Here is a 12,187-nt window from a genome sequence, read left to right as displayed (position 1 = left end):
AATGGTAGTCTAAGCTAGCTTGGTGAGTTGGGTGAGTGTGTAGCAGAAATATCACTCGATTGTGCCGTTTGCTACTTGATATTTGGGAAATGGTAGTCTGAGCTAGCTTGGTGAGTTGGGTGAGTGTGTGGCAGAAATATCACTCGATTGTGCCCTTTGCTAGTTCAGATGTGGGAAATGGTAGTCTGAGCTAGCTTGGTGAGTTGGGTGAGTCTGTAACATAAATATCACTCGATTGTGCCCTTTGCTAGTTCAGATGTGGGAAATGGTAGTCTGAGCTAGCTTGGTGAGTTGGGTGAGTGTGTAACATAAATATCACTCGATTGTGCCGTTTGCTAGTTGATATGTGGGAAATGGTAGTCTGAGCTAGCTTGGTGAGTTGGGTGAGTGTGTGGCAGAAATATCACTCGATTGTGCCGTTTGCTACTTGATATGTGGGAAATGGTAGTCTGAGCTAGCTTGGTGAGTTGGGTGAGTGTGTAACATGAATATCAATCGATTGTGCCGTTTGCTAGTTCAGATGTGGGAAATGGTAGTCTGAGCTAGCTTGGTGAGTTGGGTGAGTGTGTAGCAGAAATATCACTCGATTGTGCCGTTTGCTACTTGATATGTGGGAAATGGTAGTCTGAGCTAGCTTGGTGAGTTGGGTGAGTGTGTAGCAGAAATATCACTCGATTGTGCCGTTTGCTACTTGATATGTGGGAAATGGTAGTCTGAGCTAGCTTGGTGAGTTGGGTGAGTGTGTAGCAGAAATATCACTCGATTGTGCCGTTTGCTACTTGATATTTGGGAAATGGTAGTCTGAGCTAGCTTGGTGAGTTGGGTGAGTCTGTAACATAAATATCACTCGATTGTGCCGTTTGCTAGTTGATATGTGGGAAATGGTAGTCTGAGCTAGCTTGGTGAGTTGGGTGAGTGTGTAGCAGAAATATCACTCGATTGTGCCCTTTGCTAGTTCAGATGTGGGAAATGGTAGTCTGAGCTAGCTTGGTGAGTTGGGTGAGTGTGTAGCAGAAATATCACTCGATTGTGCCCTTTGCTACTTGATATGTGGGAAATGGTAGTCTGAGCTAGCTTGGTGAGTTGGGTGAGTGTGGCAGAAATATCACTCGATTGTGCCCTTTGCTAGTTCAGATGTGGGAAATGGTAGTCTGAGCTAGCTTGGTGAGTTGGGTGAGTGTGTAGCAGAAATATCACTCGATTGTGCCCTTTGCTACTTGATATGTGGGAAATGGTAGTATGAGCTAGCTTGGTGAGTTGGGTGAGTGTGGCAGAAATATCACTCGATTGTGCCCTTTGCTAGTTCAGATGTGGGAAATGGTAGTCTGAGCTAGCTTGGTGAGTTGGGTGAGTGTGCAGCAGAAATATCACTTGATTGTGCCGTTTGCTACTTGATATGTGGGAAATGGTAGTCTGAGCTAGCTTGGTGAGTTGGGTGAGTGTGTAGCAGAAATATCACTCGATTGTGCCGTTTGCTAGTTGTTAGCTTGGCTAGCTGTGGCATCTGAGGTGTAGAATTTGTATATGTTATGGAAAAGGGAATTATCATCTGGTGCTTTTATTTTACAGTGGTAAGAATTCTGCTGGTGTAGGCATGGCTTCTCTCGAGGAAGGCTTCCCCTGCCCTCTGAGCATCCGACGTTATCTTGCACTGTGTGATCACGGCACGTGTGCATCGACACTGCCCATGTCGTTTCTCTGTTGGTAGGTCACCTTTCTAGCATCACCTGGATTGGTTGTATACTAATTGACCTTTTCACAAATGACCTTGGGAGAATTGACCTCGGGAGAAATGACCTAATTTAGAAGGTCAATTAGGACATATACACAGGCGGAAACCCCCCACCAACCTCCCACCCAATCCAAACCCCCCCGCAACCCCACCCAATCCCCTTATATTATTTATAATCCAAAACCAACCCAATACAAATATAAAATAACTAAAATATCTAATAACTATAATACTAAAGGTCAATTGTGCAGAAGGTCATTAGGACCACTATAATTAGGTCAATTGTGCAAAAGGTCAATTGTAAAATGTCAATTTGGTTAATACCCCTGGATTCACAATGAAGTTTATTAATACCCAGGTGACGGAAACCAGAGGCGGTGAAAGAGCGGTTAAGTTAAGTCTGGGTGGAGGTGCACGGCGTGCAACAGCACTGGTGCTAGGTTCAGTGATCACATGATTCAATTGCGGGCTATATGTTCTATTTTGTGGGCAAGAAGGCATGGTATTTCAATGGAAAATAGTGCAAAAGTTAACTAACCCATCCCTACGGCCCTGAGGGGCAGTTATGGGTCAATAGTAGCTTTCAGCTGTTCTTCGGCACAAAAACAGCTTCAAACCAGACTTCGATCTTCGCTGCAGTGATGGTTGAACCAGGTTCCAGTTTGTGCGAAGCGGGAGCGTGGTGCGGTTCAAGTGCAGCATTCAGGTCGTGTAGTTTGGATGGTTCACCAGGATCAGATTAGGGGTCGAGGTGGTTCGAGACATTGGAAACTGCTGGTTTGCGGTCAGCATGGGACGGGTTGCTCTAGAGGTTTGAGTTGAGGTCCATCAACTCAAAGTGGTGACCTTGGTGCTCCAATGCAAGGTTTGAAGATACAGCTGCTCGAGTTTGGTCTGAAGCAGTGAGCAGGTTGTGCAACCCGAACAGGAGATGTGCTCCACTTGTCGCACTTCAGCGGCAATCCAGTCTGACCGGAGTGATGCAGCGGTAGTTAGAATTAGATGGAGTGCCAAAAGCAGCACCGGTGAGACCCTCTGGTTCAAATGGGGTGAACACGGTTATAATGTGTTTCAACCAGTCCCATGCTTGTAAATTTCCCAGCCTAGGAAGATTTACAAGCAGGGTGGCTCGCCCTGGTTGTCAGGAAGAGTCACCCCCAATATGCCCTCCCTGGGAGGGGATAGGGAACAGAGCTTGCCTATGTCTTGGAGCACTCCTTCACCTCAGTGGCCGAGGGTTTGGAAAGGTCAACTCTTCCAAAAGAGGTCCAAATGATTTTTTCCTTAAGTGTTTCTCCAAACGTGAATCAGGGAAGGAGTGGGGGACCCTCCTTTTTATAGGCCAAAGACCACAGGTGATGGGATTCAAGTAAGCCTGCTTTAAGAAGGGTTCCAATCCCTGCCCCTGTGACAAGTGGTATTTGACTTTTTATATCATACCCACAGTGCTTTGTGTTAAAGGAAGTGAAGGGACAGGAAGAGATACAGAGAGAAACCAGATAGTGGAACCTTTGCCCAGCTCTGCTGAGATCCATCTGTCTACACTTGCGCCGCCCCTTCTCTGACCCATAGCATCAAAAGGCCATTTAGTATGCAGCACCTTGGTGTGAGACTAGTCCTTTTGGAATGGATATGCCCTTTGAGTCCACTTTCCCAGGACAGCTCCTGCTGCGAGGTTGCCCAGGGGGACAGAGGTGTAACCAGACCTCACAAAGGATCAAATGAGAGGCACAGTTATTCAGGCTCGTGCTCTGCAAGAGCAGGCTGTCTGACCAGAATACTCCCAATCTTTACACAGCTAACCTGGGTTTACAGTGCTGACACATGCATGATATCCATTTGTTGTGGCTTTAATAGTTATGAAAGATACTAGCCACCATTCCTTAAACTCTGGTATGCCTTATATTTAAGGTTTACAACTGCCAACAGAATAGCCAATATGATAGTTATGTGGTTTTGTAACAGAGGTGCATATTGAAGTGCAGCCCCTGTGCAGAATTGACTTGGCTGTCATTGCAGCTGTCAAGAGGGCACGTGTGACCCCCTGAACCTGCTCTGTGCCACTGGAGAGCAGCTGCTGCAGACCAAGAGATTGATTCAGCAGGGCACAAGTGTACCCTATGTTTTTGGCATGGAGTTTGCTGAAAGGAGAGTCTGGTTAGCAGGTCATCCTTTCTGAGAATGAATAACCCACATCATTTTATTATTAATACAAATCAAAAAAGCCAGAGCTTCTACACCCCTGCCAGATGGAAATGTATCACAACCGTATCAGAGTCCCATAGTGGATTATAATATGTGGCCTACCTTGGCACATACCATCGCTGGGTAGCATTGCATGGTGTGCTCTGGCAGTACCTGGCCATTCGATGTCCGTGCCTGCATCCCACACCCTATATTGTACTGTGCATATGCCGCGGCAATACCTGGGCATTTCATGGCAAAACCTGGTTATTCGAGGTCACCACCTGACCCGATGCTAGTACCTGAGCCAATGATGGCAGTACATGGCCATATGAGGCATGTAGCAGGGTATGAGACTTCACATGGGTATATGACAGTAAGTGGCCATATGAGCCTGGCCACACCCCCGTCTAGTCCTAGCCCGTGTCCTCGTGTTTTCCACCAATAGCATCCCTTGGACTCCTCCCACCGTGCAGCCTCCCTGTGTTTTGTCTGCAATACACCTTCCCCCGTTGGCTGCTCAGTCTGCCCTCTTACCCTCACCATCCCTAAGTCACCAACAATTTAAACTATACAACAGCCCAAACTACTGTATTTTCCTACGTACCGTCTAATGCATGTGGAATGGGCAGATAGAGGGATAGGTTGGTGGCGAGACACAAGAATCGTGTGTAATGATAATGATTTGTTATTTATATAGCGCCTTAAGCCAAAGCGCTTTACAGAGAATATATTTACATACATTTATCATCCCAACCAAAGTTGGTACTCATTTATCGACCTCGGAAGGATGAAAGGACGAGTTGACCTTGCCAGGAATCGAACCTGCGACCTGCAGATCAGAGATAGATTGCAGCAGTGAGCGCTCAACCCGCTGAGCTATCTTGCCGGCATTTCAAAATGCACCCATGCTTAGACATGCAGTATAAATCGGCTCGCATTTTTAAATCCTGACTGGCTGGGGTGTGTTCACTGTGTGCATAGGTTGCGTTATGTTTGTGTTGCCACAGGGGGCACGTTGCGAATCTGTTTTTGACAACCGTATGTTTCGAAGTGTTTGCTTATATTAGTGGCCTGCACCTTTTGGCTGTCCAGATATTTTGAACTACAACTCCCACCAGGCCTAGGCAGCATGGTCAATGGTGAAGGATGAAGGGACTCGTAGTTCAAACCCTTTGGGTAGCTGCACATTGAAGACCTGTGAAGACTAACAGGATTATAGCTTCGAGTTGCATTCCACTACTAATCCAAAAGACATTCACCATTGAACCCTGAAGCCGCCCTGCAAACTCCCAGACGCATTACTCAGTGTTGACCTGACCCTTGAACTTTAGGGACCACCCTCCCTCTAAAAGAGAGTTAATTGCTGGTTCGGGATCAGGGCTGGCTAAGTGGTGGCTCTGTGTGGGAAAACCTCTGTCTTTCATCTTTCAGGGGCGTCGGTTGCAGGTTCAAACGAGGCCAGCGAAGGACTATTCGCGGGGACAGTGCTTTAAACGATTAACAAATGCTGTCTAAATGTATATATGTCATATATATTCTAAGATATGACAGTGTGTGTTTCTCACGTTCTCCAGTTCTTTCCGTGTAGGCAACTGGCTCAAGGTTCCGTGTTTTGTGACTATTTGCAGTGGTAGAAGTGTATCAAATAAAGTAGGGGGGCTGTGAACCCGGCAGGGGACAGAGTAGGCAGGAATGGGGCAATATGCAACACATTTTTCAAGAAACGGATCTCATTTTAAGTGGAACTGCTATTGAGTGTTAAAATGGAGAAGGGTGAAAAAAAAGTAGTAGAACTGTTAACAGTAAAAAAAGAAAAAAGTAGTGGAACGCCGCTCCCGACCGTTCCTGCTCACTTCGACCACTGACTATTTGTGTAAGCTTAAGCCGTGCTGTGTTCACCTCCTTTTAAAAAGAGCTCACCCCATAGCCTGGCCCGGTTGTCCCTATGAACTCGCACAGGAATAGAAACTGCTCTGATTGTGGAGTGGAAGTAACACAGCAGAGAGTGGAACAGTCCTGTGTTGTTTTCCTCGGATGCTAATTGCAGCTTGAACGCCACATCCATGGAAAAGGCTGCAGACTTCCCTCAATTACCAGTAATAGGATTAAAGCGTTCCCTGAAATAGTAGAAACGGCTCGGACCCTGCATTCTCCGAATTAATCTCGATATAATGTGCAGCTTTGAGCGGGATGAAGGGAGAGGAATGCCGTGCCTGGCGTGCGTGCGTGCGTGCGTGCGTGCGTGCAGCTCCACAACAGTGTAGATGCAGAGAACAACAATACTGGGTGCTCCAGCTACCTAACTATTGATCGATCTATCTATCGATCTCGCCATCTTCTTGATACATCTACCCCCCTTTGTTTTACTTATCTGTCACACACCCACCTATCCCCTCATATATCTGTATTTCTCGCTAGCTAGTTCTCTCTATCCACCCAGTTATCTATCTCGGGAGGATAGCTCCGGGGCAACGTGCTCGCCTTGGAAGCAAGACAACACGGAGCAACACAGGTGCGATCCCCGGTCCCCGCTTAGGAACCTCTGGGTATTAAGCGCATTATAAATAACCTATCATATCATATAGTTTCTCTATTTTACATATGTATTTAACGATCTCCGTCATACATCTATCTAGTCATTTCGCTATCTACCTTTTTATCTATCCCATCTACCTATCATCAATCTCCTTTCTACATATATCTCTCTAGTTATCTGTCTATCAAGTTATCCCTCTATCTCTCTATCTAGTTATCGATCTCTGTTGTAAATCTATTTTTTATCTAGCAATCAATATGCTTTCTACATCTTTCTATCCCTCTAGGTATCTATCTACCTCACCTAACTATTCAGCTATCGTTCACGTCTATCTAGTTATCGATCTATCTCTATTGCACATATCTTTTTATCAATCTATCCATCCATTTCCTTTATACATCTATCTAATTATCTACCTATCTCTCTAGTTATCTATCCCATTTATGTAATTATGTATCTAGTTATCCAACTATCTCTATTTTACATATTGTGTATGTATCCATCTACCTCCTTTATACATCTATCTATCTGGTTCTCGGTTTATTTATCTAGTTATCTGTCTATCCCATCTATCTAGTGATCTATTTACTTATGTATCTAGTTATCCATCTATACATCTATCAAGTTATAAACCTATCTAGTGATCTATCTATCTACTCGTTTATCTACGTATCCATCTTCCTTATCTATCTATGTATTTAGTAATCTATATAAGCTATCTAGTTGTCCATCTATCCTATCTAGTTATCTATCTAGTTCTATTTCTATCCCATCCATCTGTTTCGTTATCACCATTTCTCTGTAGTTATTTATCCCATCTATCCAGTGAATCAATCTCGTTATCCATCTATCCTATCTAGTTATCTATTTAATCATCTTTCTATCCCAATTATGCTGATGACGCGCAGGTCCTCATCCACCTCACTGGTGACTATGAGTCCAATATGGAAACCCTCAACTCCATTTACTCCACCATCCAAACTTGGATGGCAGAAAACTGGTTGTGCCTTAACGGTAAAAAAAACAAACTTCTGCTAATTGGCTCACCTGCTACCCTCAAAATAGTGTATAAACAATACCATTTCTTCACGTTTTACAACATACCAATCCAGGTACCTCAAGCTGTCAAGACCTTGGGTGTCTACTTGGACTCCAACCTCTGAATGAACCGGCAGGTTGGTGCCATTGCATCTGCAGCAAGCTTACCATTCTAAACTGCTCTGCTCAGCTCGACCTTTTTCTGTCAGAACAGAATTGCCTCACCATAGCGAGAGCAATAATTAGGTCTCGGTTGGATTATAGCAACGCCCTTTTAGCAGGGACGTCTGCTAAAAATATCCATAAACTTCAAACTGTCCAAAATGAAGCCCTCAGGGCCACCACAGGCATCTCCAAAAGGGACCATATTTCTGAGACCAGGAAGCAGGTTCACTGGCTCCCTATCAAAGAGCGAATCGTCTTTAAAACTCTCAACTCATGCACAAATGCGTCCTTGTGATGCTGGAAATGCATCAGAGGGACAGGGCCTCCATATCCTTGTCCTTTACTGCATTTTTATCGTGTGTTCTGTCGTGTTTTCCACGCAGGAGTTCATGTGGGACTCCTGGCGCTGCAGCTCTCTCTCTTTTGGTTTGGTGAACAGACCTATGGGATACCCTTAAGGCACCCATGGGTAGGGGTACAACCCTGTGCCCCTAGTGTATGTTTTTGGGCACCTGTGTGTGACCCACAGAGCAGGGTACGGGCTGGTGGCAGCTCCGTGCTGAAATGACTGGTGCCCTGAGCGTCCTCCATTTTGGGATGCCCAGGCCCTCTCATGGGAATCGGTAGATTCCTGATGGAGACAAAATGGCCCCCATGGCCTCTTGACTTCGATCACCTGTTACCTTGATCTTTCCGAAGTCCCGGGAAGTCCTGCCTCTGTCCCTTCCACCTGACTGGCTGTTGGGTGGAAGTTCCATATATGGTAGTGTGGGGAAGTGCCGACCAGACTGGCTGGAGCCTTCTCAACAACTGTATGTTGTGGGTACGCCTGTGGTTGGACCTGGGTGAATGGAGTGTGTGACGAATATACATTCTATGCTGTGACTGTCTAGTATCTGGTGTTTGACAGAATGGTTGAGACAGCGCTGCCCGAAACCGGTATGAATGCAGCTTGGAGTGTTGAATGGCTCGGTACTTGTCCCAATACACATAACTTGTTGTGAGTGTCTGGAGAGAAGTGAATGGCCTGACTGCACCATGTGCCTGATTGGCTGCCTGCCTGCATGAATGCCCGTAGTCGTGATTGGATGCTTGAGTGTGACCCAGCGGAATGAATGGGAGATCAACAGTATATCTGAGGACCTCTCACTGCTAGGAATTGTGTTCAGAAGCTGAAGTTCACTACGACGAGTAACTGGAGTAACTGAAGCTTGATCCTGATGCCCTGCTGGACTAGAAGAATTGCTGTCGCTCTCCTTTGCAATCTGAAAGCTGCTGTGCTTCAAGAACTGACCCAGAGAGGACCTGGTAAGGCGCCCTCTTCCCAAGCTACGACAGACCATTGCGCATAGCTGATCTTTGCCTAAGCTCCCTGGTATACAGACCTTCGACAGGCTGCCGACCCGATATGGGACTGCTGCGGAACTCCAAGGAGATGCGCCCGGACTGTTGTCCGCCACTGTCGACGACTGCCATCGCCGACTGGAGCCGCCGTGCTCCTGTTGCCTAAGAACTTCATTGATCCAAGGATGCTCTCGCCCGCATCGTCGCCGCCGTATCCTGCTGGAGAAGGCCTGACCGTCGACACGCAGAGGAGCATCCACCGGTGGGTTTCCTGCCACCCAAAGACCACAGAGACGCCGACGACTTGGCGCCCTTGCTGGGCCACAGTTTTTCAACTCTTTGTGGTCCAGAACTATCGACACCGAGGTGCCCCGCATGCCTCTTCCTGGCAGGATGTTTACGCTTCCCTGTCAATGAGCACTGCTAGGAACGGCGCGGCCACTTCACCGTTGAAGCTCGACCTGTTCTCCGTCAGACATTCGACGACCCGTGACTCCTGCCTGAAAGGGAGGACACTCAAGAAGGGTTGTCGATTTCCCCGACGAGGTACACTATAACACCAGGTACTTTGGGGTTGCAGAACTATTGGAAAGTCTAGTGTGAGCAATATATGGACAGGGCTTGTATCTTTCTTCTACAGGTTGCCCAGGTGGGGGGATCTCCACACAGAACTGTGTCTAGGTAATGGGGCCAGTATTCTGCCTATTGCTCACCCATCTTGCTTTCCTTCCTCTCTCTACTGCTGGTTTCCTCCTTATTTTGATCTGTGTGTCATTCTAACCGTATGCACTTTAATAAGATCTAATAACGTTAGTGGTACCACTTTAGAATTGTACATATTTACCATTGTTGATTTTCTGAGCACAAAGTGAGTTATCGTGATCTTGTATATATTACTTTGAATATTAATTATATAAAGACTGTGTTTTAACCGATGCAGTTTGTGGACATTCCTTTGTGGGAGCTCGGGGACTACACTGTACTTAAGAACCAGCTCGCATCACCTCCCTAGAAGCTAGGCCTTGATTGCTCGACCACAACTACCAATAGTAGAGAATCTTGGCAGGGGTCTCTGTGTCTCCCCTCTACCATAGAGAGCGGAAGTCCAGACCCCCCCCTCTGGTCTTTACAGTCCATAACAGGGCCTCCCTCTACCTATCACAAAGAATCGCCAAACCTACCACAGTCAGACCCACAAGAACGGCCTACACCAACCGAATCTCTACTCCTAAGAACCGGAGGATTCGTGCAGGAGGCGCCAGTTTCCCCGTTATGGCCGCTACCCTCTGGAACACACTACCACCCCACATCAGACGTATTGTGTCACATATAGCCTTCCGGAAAGCGATAAAAAGTATGCTGTTTGTATAATAGCTTCTGCTCAGGCTGCACGGCTCCACTCTCCATGTGATGTAATCATCATTGTTACTGTATGATATACCAAACCTGTAGCCACATATTTATTTATGGATCCGACTAAACTTGCATTGTTAGGCTACACGCTCACTGTAACCATGAGCACTTTCCTGCAACAGCGCCTCGATGCCCATGGGCTGTTAGGGCGCTTTGCAAATCTAAAAAATAACATAAACATCCATGTATCCTATCTATCTTGTTATCTATCCATCTAATGAATCTATCTAATAATCCATCTATCCTATCTAGTTATCTATCCCATATATTTAGTGAATCTATCTAGATATCCATCTATCATATCTAGTTATCTTTCTATCGCATCTGTCTATTTAGCTATCACCATTTCTCTGTAGTTATCTATCCCATCTATCTAGATATCCATCTATCCTATCTGCCTAGTTATCTATCCCATATATCTATCCCATCTATCTTGTTATCCATCTATCTCATTTATCTAGTTGTCTGTCACATCTATGTATCTGTGTAGTTATCTTTCCTATCTAGTTATATAGCTCATCTATTTAGTTATCTCCCTTTCTAGCTAGTTATCCACCTATCCTATCTATTGAGTAAACTATCCAATCTATCTGTTTAGCTATCTATCTAGTTATCTATCTATTCCATCTAGCTAGCTAATTATCCATGTATCCTATCTAGTGATCTATGTATCTAGTTATCTATCTACCCCATCTATCTAGTTATCTATCCCATCTATCTATTTAGTCATCTCCCATTCTCTGTAGTTATCTATGCCATCTATTTTGTCATCTATCCCATCTGTTTAGTTATCTCCCTTTCTCTGTAGTTATCAATGTACCCCATCTAGTTATCTATCTAGTTATCTATCCCATCTATTTAGTTATCTATCCCATCTATTTAGTCATCTCCTGTTCTGTGCAGTTATCTATCCCATGTATCTAGTTATCTATCCCATCTATTTAGTTATCTCCCTTTCTCCATAGTTATCGATCTGCCCCATCTACCTAGTGATCTATCCATCCCATCTATCTAGTTATCTATCCTATCTATCTAGTTAATCATCTATCCTAACTAGTTATCTGTCTATCCAATCTATCTACTTATATATCCCATCTATTTAGTTATCTCCCTTTCTCTGTAGTTATCTATCCCATGTGTCTAGTTATCTATCCCATCTATTTAGTCATCTCCTGTTCTCTGTAGTTATCTATCCCATGTATCTAGGTATCTATCCCATCTATTTAGTTATCTCCCTTTCTCAGTAATTATCGATCTATCCAATCTATCTAGTGATCTATTTAGTTATCTATCTATCCCATCTATCTACTTATCTGTCTATCCCATCTATCTTGTTATCATCCATCCCATCTATCTAGTTATCTCTCCACCCCATTTATGTATCTGTGTAGTTATCTATCCCATCTATTTAGTTAGCTATCTAGATAACTATCCAATCTATCTATTTAGTTAGCTCCCTTTCTCTGTAGTTATCGATCTAGCTAGTTATCTATCCCTTCTATCTATTTAGTTATCTTCATTTCTCTGTAGTTATCTATCTGCCCTTCTATCTAGTATCCATCTATCCTATGTATCTAGTTATCTGTCTTTCTATCCCGTCTATCTATCTTGATATCTATCCATCCCATCTATCTATCTGTTGTGAGAAACCTGAGTGTGTTCTCACTCCTACTCCTCTTGGAGCCTCTGCTCAGTTGGCCAGGAGAAGGCCATCACTCTTGGATCCTGACCCTGGAGGTGGAGAAGCGAGGGAAGATCATGTAGGCGGAGGG

This window comes from Ambystoma mexicanum, chromosome 12 (genome assembly GCF_040938575.1).
Source record: "Ambystoma mexicanum isolate Mex_15411 chromosome 12, UKY_AmexF1_1, whole genome shotgun sequence".
NCBI lineage: Eukaryota > Metazoa > Chordata > Amphibia > Caudata > Ambystomatidae > Ambystoma > Ambystoma mexicanum.
Note: the sequence above shows the minus strand (reverse complement) of the source record.